The sequence below is a fragment of the Puma concolor genome, chromosome B3 (genome assembly GCF_028749965.1).
Source record: "Puma concolor isolate L17-30 chromosome B3, mPumCon1.1.hap2, whole genome shotgun sequence".
NCBI classification, from domain to species: Eukaryota; Metazoa; Chordata; class Mammalia; order Carnivora; family Felidae; genus Puma; species Puma concolor.
Window position 1 is genome coordinate 71,983,673 of NC_141672.1, and position 9,743 is coordinate 71,993,415.

The 9,743-nt window shown below is 36.2% G+C and overlaps 1 pseudogene; it reads left to right on the forward strand.

Moving 5' to 3' along the window:
• Positions 1-5,169: 5,169 nt before the first annotated feature.
• On the forward strand, positions 5,170-5,825 carry LOC147580051 (large ribosomal subunit protein uL22 pseudogene; annotated as a pseudogene).
• Positions 5,826-9,743: the final 3,918 nt, after the last annotated feature.

Consider the following 9,743-nt stretch of genomic DNA (forward strand, 5'->3'; position numbering starts at 1 on the left):
AGTAGTAAATATATACCATAATATATTAAGCACCATGTGGGAGGAATAAACTTAATTACTTAGAGCAATATGGAATAGTTTTAAAACATTTTTCAAGTTAAAGAAGTAGAAATGGTAAAAATCTAAAGCATTTAAGTCAAAATAAAGGCAGGCAGGAATACAGACAAATAAAAACACCATATATTTTTTTTCAAAAGTGCATATATATCTACAATTAAATGGGTACAGATAAGGTTCAAAATATTTAAAATATTAAAGATACCATCAACTGTATTTTAAAAATTATACCATGACCCCATGCTTGGACATGGAGCCTTGCCAAGTCCTGCCTCTCTTATGGAAACTGTCTATGTACTGGCCTTCACTCCTGGGGGAACTCTGGTTGTTTCCTGCTGTCCCCACCTTCTCTCCTCAACCTGCATATCCACTGCCATTAATTATTTAAATCATTAATTAAGTGTAAGATTAGCAATTGCAGCATCCTACTCAAATAATTGTTGTGCTGTTTAGAAAGTCTTCTGTTTAAAGCATAGGTCATATTATTTTCAATTTGTTACTTATGATATATGTTGTCATTTCTGCCAGAGGTTACACATCAATTCTCTAATCAAGAAAGTTATTTCCTATGGAAACATGGTTCCAAAGAGTATCAATTTAAATTGCAGCTTTTGAGGTATATTTGCATAAACATAATTTCTCAGATAATAGATATGCATAGATTTCTGAGGACTAAAATATAAAGTTGATATATTATTTAATATTTGTCTGCTTACTTTATTAAGATAAACTCTAAGGGCATTACTGAAGATTTTCATAAATGTCTATATCTTTCAAAAGCTTATTTCATTAATAATGACTCAAGACTATATTTCCAGAAGTTACTGCTATGAACCATTATATATAAGTAGTTTAGCTAAAATAACCTAATTATAAAAGAGAATTTCTTAACCTCAAAAGCAAAGAAATAGCAGTCATGTATTTCTGTCATTCATTAACTATAATAACAATGAAAAAAATCATACTGAAAATTCTTGCTATGCCAAAAATTTGATGAAGTCACTATTTTTGCAGATGGAAATCATAGAAAAGTTTTATTACACTTATAGTAAAGATGAAAGCAAAAAAAGCTGAATATGTCAGCCATAGGGTGACATTGCTCTTGCAATTGCTCAACTTTAGTAGGGAAAGCTCAGTTCATGGTATTACTCGCTACAATTGGAAGAAAGTAAAACTTCCTCAGCTTCCACTTCAGGTCATAAACATGGAAGCTTCTTTCTGACATTTTTATTTAACATTAAGAAATATCTTCCAGATGTTACTGAAAAATGTCAATAGTCCTAAAAATTAAAGTTTCAGCAACAAACACTTGCTTACAAATACTCTGATGATATTAATGGAAAAAATATCTTAGAACAGTTAAAGTCTAAAAGAAGACAACTGGGGCACCCGGGTGGCTCAGTCAGTTAAGTATCTGACTCTCTCTCTCTTTTTTTTTAAATTTCTTTGATATTTATCTATGTTTGAGAGAGAGAGAGAGAGAGAGGAAGAGAGAGAGAGTGAAAGTGGGGAAGGGGCAGAGAGAGAAGGAGACACAGAATCTGAAGCAGGCCCCAGGCTCTGAGCTGTCGGCAGAGCTCAATGTGGGGCTCGAACGCACAGACCATAAGACCATGACCTGAGCTGAAATCGGACACTCAACAGATTGAGCCACCCACTTGCCCCAAGCATCCAATTCTTGATCTCAGCTCAGGTCTTGATCTTGGAGTTATGATTTCAAGCCCTGCATTGGGCTCCCTGCTGGGCGTGAAGTCTACTAAAAAATAAATAAATAAGATTCCCTTCTCCATGCAAACAAGATGCATGAAAGGATACATTGAAAAACTTGTTACCCATTGGTGGTTCTGGCCTCTATTATACTTTGATAACTCACTACAATGATGTATTATTGAGCATATGAGTGTATTCTCTCTCATAACAAAAAAGTTCATGGATAATACCATTAGACAGCTGCATTGATTAGGGGGGAATTCTTTCATAAAAATATGTGTATCATATCACCACAAAGTACATTTTTAGTATTTTACAATTTTATATCAATTATACCTCAATAAACCTGATTTTTTTAAAAAAGAAGAATGTTTTATTGAGTCAAACTCTTATGATCAATATTCCAAAAACAAACATGATTTGATACACCAGGAGATAGATATATTAGTCTGCTATTGTGCAAGACTTTGGATTAATATTCATTTCGGCTGACAAGTTCCAAAAACAAATCACATATTTATCAATATTTTCTTTAATTAACTTTCATATATTTGGTCTTTCTATTCAGATAAATTCTTCATTACTATAATTGACTAAGAAGAAGAAAAACTGATTGAAACCCAGAGAAACAGGATTCCTCGAGACAGAAGAACAGACCAAGAAGTCCAAACATCATAAAATATTCCAAATATTTTAGCACAGATCCAAATGGAGTTTCAGTGAAGCAAGATAAGTTCTAGAGATCTGCTTTACAGAACTGTAACTGTATTGTAAACCTACAAATTTGTAAAGAGCATCAATCTCATGGTAAGTGTTCTTACCAAAATGAAATTAAATTAAAAATAAAAAATAATGACAGATTCAGTGAGTTATTTTCTTGTGCATACCTCCAGCATTATTTTCAGTCAAATTTCTCTAAAGACTAATTTATTCCTTCTTTTACTTTTGTTTTCTCTTTCTTGCCATTTGTCCTCTATTCCCTTTCAGTTCTTGCCACAGAATTTAAACTGTTCTTAAGTTTAACAGTAAACCACTCATCAATCAAATCTATTTTTTCTTCATCCTCTTCTGTGATCTCTAACTTCCACAGGAGACTCTCTGATTATCACTGTCTGACCCTGTACCTTTAGGATTACCCTCTGACCTATTACAATCATTTTTTCTCCTGTCTTCTTTACTGGCTTTTTTTCCAGTCTGCCTTCCAAAATGGTGTCCTCATCCCTTTCTCCCACCTGTTCCTCTTTTATTACCTTTTTTTCTTTTCTCTTAGCTACTTCTCACTATACTTCACAACTTTCAAGTTTACTTCTGTGGGATACCAGTGAGTCTATATCTCCTTCCTCCCTCCTTCCCTTCCTTCCTTCCTTCCTTCCCTCCCCCCTCTTCATTCTTCTTTCTTCCTTTCTTTCCCTCTCTCTCTCTCTCTTTCTCTTTCATTCTTTCTTCCTTTCTTTCCCTCTCTCTCTTTCCCTATCTTCCTTTCTTCCTCCCCTTCTTTCTCTCATCTTCCCTTCCTCCCTTCCTCTCTCTCTTTCCTTTTTTTTTCTTTCTTCCTTTTTCCTTCCCCTCCCCTCCCCTCCCCTCTCCTCTCCTCTCCTTCCTTTCTATATGCCCAATGTGGGGCCTGAAATCACGGCCCTGAGAAAATTCAAGAGTCTCATACTATACAAACTGAGCCATTTGGGTACCCTTACTACCGTATTTCCTCATCTTCATTTCTAGCTATTTATTTGCTTCATCTACTTTGAAACCATAACAAAATCTCAAAGGCCAGATTCACAAAGCTGAACTCCTCAGATTCCTAGGTAACATGACTTCTCCCTTTCAGCTACTGGCTTGACTATTTTTCCCCAATCACCCACACTTGAAACTTAAGAGTTTCATTTTCTAGTTCATATATCTTGCTTCCTACCTATAGTCAGTTGGGAGGCCATGCTGATTCTTCCACTACAATATTTCACATCTATCCCATATAGTCCTTTTCACAATTACTGCCATCATAATCTCCTACCTATTATGCTGTGTCCTTAGGTTACATCAACAGTAGCAGAAATATCTCATGTTTATTCAAATATCTTTTGTAACTCTTTTCAAATCTCTTCTTGATCTTGTTTTGTTTTTGTTCTGTTTTGTTTTTACTTTGGAACATATAATTTAAACACATTAATCTTCTCTTAATTTCCAAGATCTCAAAGTGGATATAATACTTTTAAATGGAACCATGGTTGCTACCTCCAGGGAAAAAATAAAATTATGCAAAAATTGAAATAGTTTAGGGTTAAAGATAGCTTAACAGCATGCAAACTTTTATCAGGTTGCATCTAATTCGAAACTTCTAGCCACTACATGTATTCACTTAAGTCACTCATTTAATAAGTAATTATTATTTGAGTACTATGTGTCAAGTTCTGTTTTAGGCAATAGGTACACAGTAATGAACAAAATAGACAACCTACCTACATTACTGACACTTGTATTTTAGAGGTAGTACAGAAGTAGACAAAGTATAAATTAGGTAGAGGTTACCTAAAAAATCCTGTGTGACACCATAGTACAACATAGCTACAAGATAGATGAAGAGCAAAATGACCTGGAAAAAAACAACTTTCAGTAATAGCAGGTATCATATAAGCCACATGTTGAATGATATCAACACATCTTTTATTTTAGCACTACACTGTTTAGCACAGTAGAACATGAATTAAAGTAGTATCTTGAGCTATAGAAACAGAGCCTTGTAACTTTAAATGCAAGCTTTGTGCAACTGAAGAATGAAGACTAGTAGTTCTCAGCTGTTAGTATAAGACTGGATATAAAAAAGTTATTAATCTAGAGAGCAGATATTTAAAATTATGGTACAAAATTATGGCCTGGCACAAAGCCACATTCAATGAGAATCACTTTTCTTTTTTTTTTTCCTTTAGTCACACATGATTAATAATTCTCCCAATTCTTTAGTAAGTGTATAAGAGTTCTCCAGATAGAACCAATAGTGTGTGTGTGTGTGTGTGTGTGTGTGTGCGCGCGCGCATGCGCACACACGCATGCATGGGGAAGAAGAGAGAGAGACTAATTTACAAGGGATTGGTTCATATGATATGGAGGCTGATAAGTCCCAACATCTGCAGGTGGGAAGCTGGAGACAAAAGAGAGCTGATGGCATTAGTTCTAGCTCAATTCTGAAAGCTTGAAGACTAGGAGAGCCAATGAGGTAGTTCGAGTATGAAGAATGGGAAAAGAACAAAGTCATAGCTCAAAGACAGCCAGAGCAAGATCCCCCTTACTTACAGGAGGGTCAGCCTTTTGGTTATATTTAGACCTTCAACTGATTGGATGAGGCCCACCCACATTAGGGAGAGCAATCTGCTTTACTCAGCCTACCAATATAAATGTTAATCTCGCCTCTTCCTGTAAGCGGCCTGAGGTGATCTCTGAAAATGGTTCGCTATTCACTTGACCCGGAAAACCCGACAAAATCATGCAAATCAAGAGGTTCAAATCTTCATGTTCACTTTAAGAACAGACGCGAAACTGCCCAGGCCATCAAGGGTATGCATATCCGAAAAGCCACCAAGTATCTGAAAGATGTCACTTTGCAGAAGCAATGTGTGCCATTCCGACGCTACAATGGTGGAGTTGGTAGGTGTGCCCAGGCCAAACAGTGGGGCTGGACACAGGGTCGGTGGCCCAAAAAGAGTGCCGAATTTTTACTGCACATGCTTAAAAATGCAGAGAGTAATGCTGAACTTAAGGGTTTAGATGTAGATTCTCTGGTCATTGAGCACATCCAGGTGAACAAAGCCCCCAAAATGCGGCATAGAACTTACAGGGCTCATGGTCGGATTAACCCATACATGAGCTCTCCCTGCCACATTGAGATGATCCTTACTGAAAAAGAGCAGATTGTTCCTAAACCAGAAGAGGAGGTTGCACAGAAGAAAAAGATATCCCAGAAGAAACTGAAGAAACAAAAACTTATGGCCCGGGAGTAAATTCTGCATGAAATACATGCAAATAAAAGTAAAAACAGAAAAAAAAAATAAAAAAAAAAAAATAAATGTTAATCTCGGGGTGCCTGGGTGGCTCCGTCGGTTGAGCGTCCGACTTCAGCTCAGGTCACGATCTCGCGATCCGTGAGTTCGAGCCCCGCATCAGGCTCTGGGCTGATGGCTCAGAGCCTGGAGCCTGCTTCCGATTCTGTGTCTCCCTCTCTCTCTGCCCCTCCCCAGTTCATGCTCTGTCTCTCTCTGTCCCAAAAATAAATAAACGTTAAAAAAAATTAAAAAAAAAATGTTAATCTCATCCAGAAATACCCCCACAGAAACAAGCAGAATAATATTGGATCAAATGTTTATGTATCTCATGATCCAGTCAAGTTGACACAAAATTAACCATTATAGTGACAAATTATGAGTAAACCACATACATACATACATACATACACACACACACACACACACTCTCTCTCTCTCTCTCTCTCTCTCTCTCTCTGTCTCTCTTATATATCATTTCATTTAATCTCTAACTCATTTCTCAGAAACCAAACTCTACCCCTTTCAATCTAACAACCCTATGCAGCTAGATTACTCTTCCTAAAGCATGATGTCATCATGTCATTCTTTGTACAAAGGCCTTACAGTTTTCTATTAGCTGCAGTATACTGTCTATATTATCTATGTAACCTACTGCTAAACCTTGATACATGTTATTAATAGTCAAAGTGAAATACCTGCTGTTTCTCATTCATATATTGCTCATCCTATTCCTTTTTACTATAATGTAACATCCCCCTCTAATTTTACACGTTACAAACACCTCTTATTCTTAGCACTCAATTGAAATGTTATTTCATTCATTAAGTTTTCCCTACTCAAACTAATCTCTTTATTTTACATAAAACAATCTCTCTCCTGTGTATTCTGCACATGCAGCACTCTCTCCTTGAACTGACCTCCTAATTTTGGATATTCCAAGGTTCAATCTATAATCACCTCCTCTTCATTATCTGCACTCAATTCTTTGGTGAGTCATCCAATCTCATAGCTTAAAAATACCACTTATTTGCCAGGGACTCATCAATTGACTTATTCTGCCAGTCCCAGACCTATATAATCAACCTGATATTTCCACCAGAAAGTTTAATAGACTTCTCAAACATGACATGTCCAAAACTGAACTCTTAATTTTCCATCCAAAATGGTTCTTCCCTATCTCAGAGGGTAAAAACACCATCCTTGCAGTTCCTCACACCAAAAACTTGAAATGTCTTTTATACATCTTTCTCTTGCAAACCCTGTCCAATCTATCAGGAAATTCTTTGACTCAACCTTCAGACTGTCCAGAATCAAACTACTTCTCAGTAATTCCATTACTAACACCTGGTCCTATCTACCATTATATCCTTGTGTGGGTTTTTGTATCATCCTCCTGATTAATAACTTTTATTATTCATGATACAGTAGGCAACAGTCTGCAAAGATCTACATGAACCATCATTTCTATTACCTCTCTAACCTCATCAATAGCTAGCTCCTTTTTCCATTGTTCTTCTATTCAAGCCTCACTTGTCTCTTTGCTATTCCTCACATACACAAGACACACTCCACTCTGAGGCATTCCGTGACTTGTTTGTCAGTCTAGAATGTTCTTCATCAAGATATTCTTATGATCAACTACCTCACCTCTATCAAGTCTTTACATAAATACCACCTTCTCCTTGAAGCCTACTCTGACCATCCTATGTAAAGATACAATGCTCCCACCCTACATTCTTGATCACTCCTACCTCTTCTATTTATTATCCATGGTATTTATCACCTCCTAATATGCTATTTATTTATACAATGCTTATTTTTCCATCTATTCTTATTAGGATGTACAATCTATAATAGCATGTATTTTAATATGTTTGGTCATGACTATATCTCATGTGCCTAGATTAATGTAGAATGAATGACTATTTTAAGCTATTTTACATAATACACAATATAGTGCAGTTATTTGTGTATGTCTTATTTCATTTCTCAGCTTGGGGTCTCAATTAGGAAAAGATCAGTGTCTAATTCATCTTTGTTAATGACATCTCCTTAATGTACAGCATCTTGGTTTGTACAGGAGATAAGTCTTAGTACTCTTCGGTACAAACTCAAGTTAATTTTTTTTAATGAGGTAAGTTAATTTTTAGTGTATGAGTGTTTCACTGAAATGAGAGCTATCAGATATCTTCCTCTCCACACTTAATAAATAACTAAAACTGGGGACTGGAAAGCATTGGGAAAGACAGGATTCCCTGTCTATCTTTCTGCGGAACCTGGTAGATGTTCATCTGTGGTTCTCAGCACATTCACTACATTTCTGGCAGCCTCTGTCTCTTTGTCTCTCGCCACCTACATACTCTCCTTGACCTCCAGTTTCATTCCTACCTCTCACCGCTTCTTCATATTCCTAACAGAAGATGTCTATCTGCAGCTCCCTAATAAATTCTCTCTCAAAGAATATGTGACCCATTTCAGTGTGAAAGGCTTTGGTCTACTTAATATGAACCATAAAAATTCATCCTGCCAAATTTTATTCAAGCCTTCTCCTGATCATTTAAATGGCCCCCACTATAGGTCCAAATCTCTTATCAGGAAACTTGCCTGGCTCAGCAGGTACTGCCAATGAAGCAACCAAACTCACTCAAGCAATTAATAAAAGAAATCTTGACTAGATTGAAAAATTCATTCTGACTAATTAAATTGATTCCTTTGTCCCATTCATCACTCGTTTTCTTTAAATAGCTATGCCAATTAACTTTGTCTTACTATACTATAAAGTTTATATCTTTGCACGTTTATAATAGAAAGAAATGGAAAAACAAGGCTACAAGGAAGTTTCAAACCCAACAGGTGAAAAGTACACCTGCCTGATTTTCACTCATATCACTGTAAAACCTTTAGGCAAGATATCTTGAGTTACAGTTTAAAAAAAATCACTATGGACTAAATCTTCACCATTCTTACCCCCAAATGATCATTTTCTTGTCATTACCTCTGGTTGTCATAAAGAAACCAGATCACAACTTTCTACATAAGCCCTGGTAGAGAAGATTATTTAAGAAAAACTACAATAAAATTTTAAAGATACAGATCTCATCTCTTTGATATTTCCTTTCCCCTTTATTTTTTTCTAATTTAAAATGGTATTTAACAAATAGAGGCAGCAATAAAGTCTATGATTAATGTCACTGCTCATCTGAAGTCTGAACTACCTCACTGCTTTCTTTCTCCACTCCACCCATCCCACTCTGATGCAGTTTTAAAATAAAAATTCTTTGACACTTGTTTCATTAAAAGGTGGGATCCATGCCCTTTCTCCTTGAATCTGGGCAAGGTTGTGCCTACAAGATAATATGCTGTGTCACTTCCACAGCTAGGTCATAAAAGATCTATGTAATTCCCATCTTCTTTACTGGAACACTTTATCTAGAAGCCCTGAGCAACTGTGTAAAAGTTTAACTATTATAAGATGGCCATGTTGGAGTGGAGTCATGTAGATCTCCAAATCGATGTTCCTTGCTGAGCCCACTGTTCTGCCATCCTATTTTAGGTGCTAAACACGCGAGTGAAGAATCTTGAAAGAGGACCCTCTGGCTCAAACTGTTTCAGCCTTCAGCCCTCGAACCATTCCCTGTTACTGCATCATTCTATGAACATAATAAAATGATTGTAGCTTTATGCTTCTAAATTTTGTAGTAGTTTTTTATACAGAAATAGATAACTGGAATATACCCAAAACATTAGCTATTTCTTTTGACTTCTGAACAACCTCTGCCCTAACAATATATTTATGGCCAGTTATCATTAGTAATGGATCTGATAAAGTTCACAATAAGGTATTAAGAGGTGAAAACTCATTATAAGCCTGTGAGCCTTCAGCTTCCTCATTATAAAACCAAAAATATGTACTTTGTAATTTCTAGGTCCCTTTCATCTTTG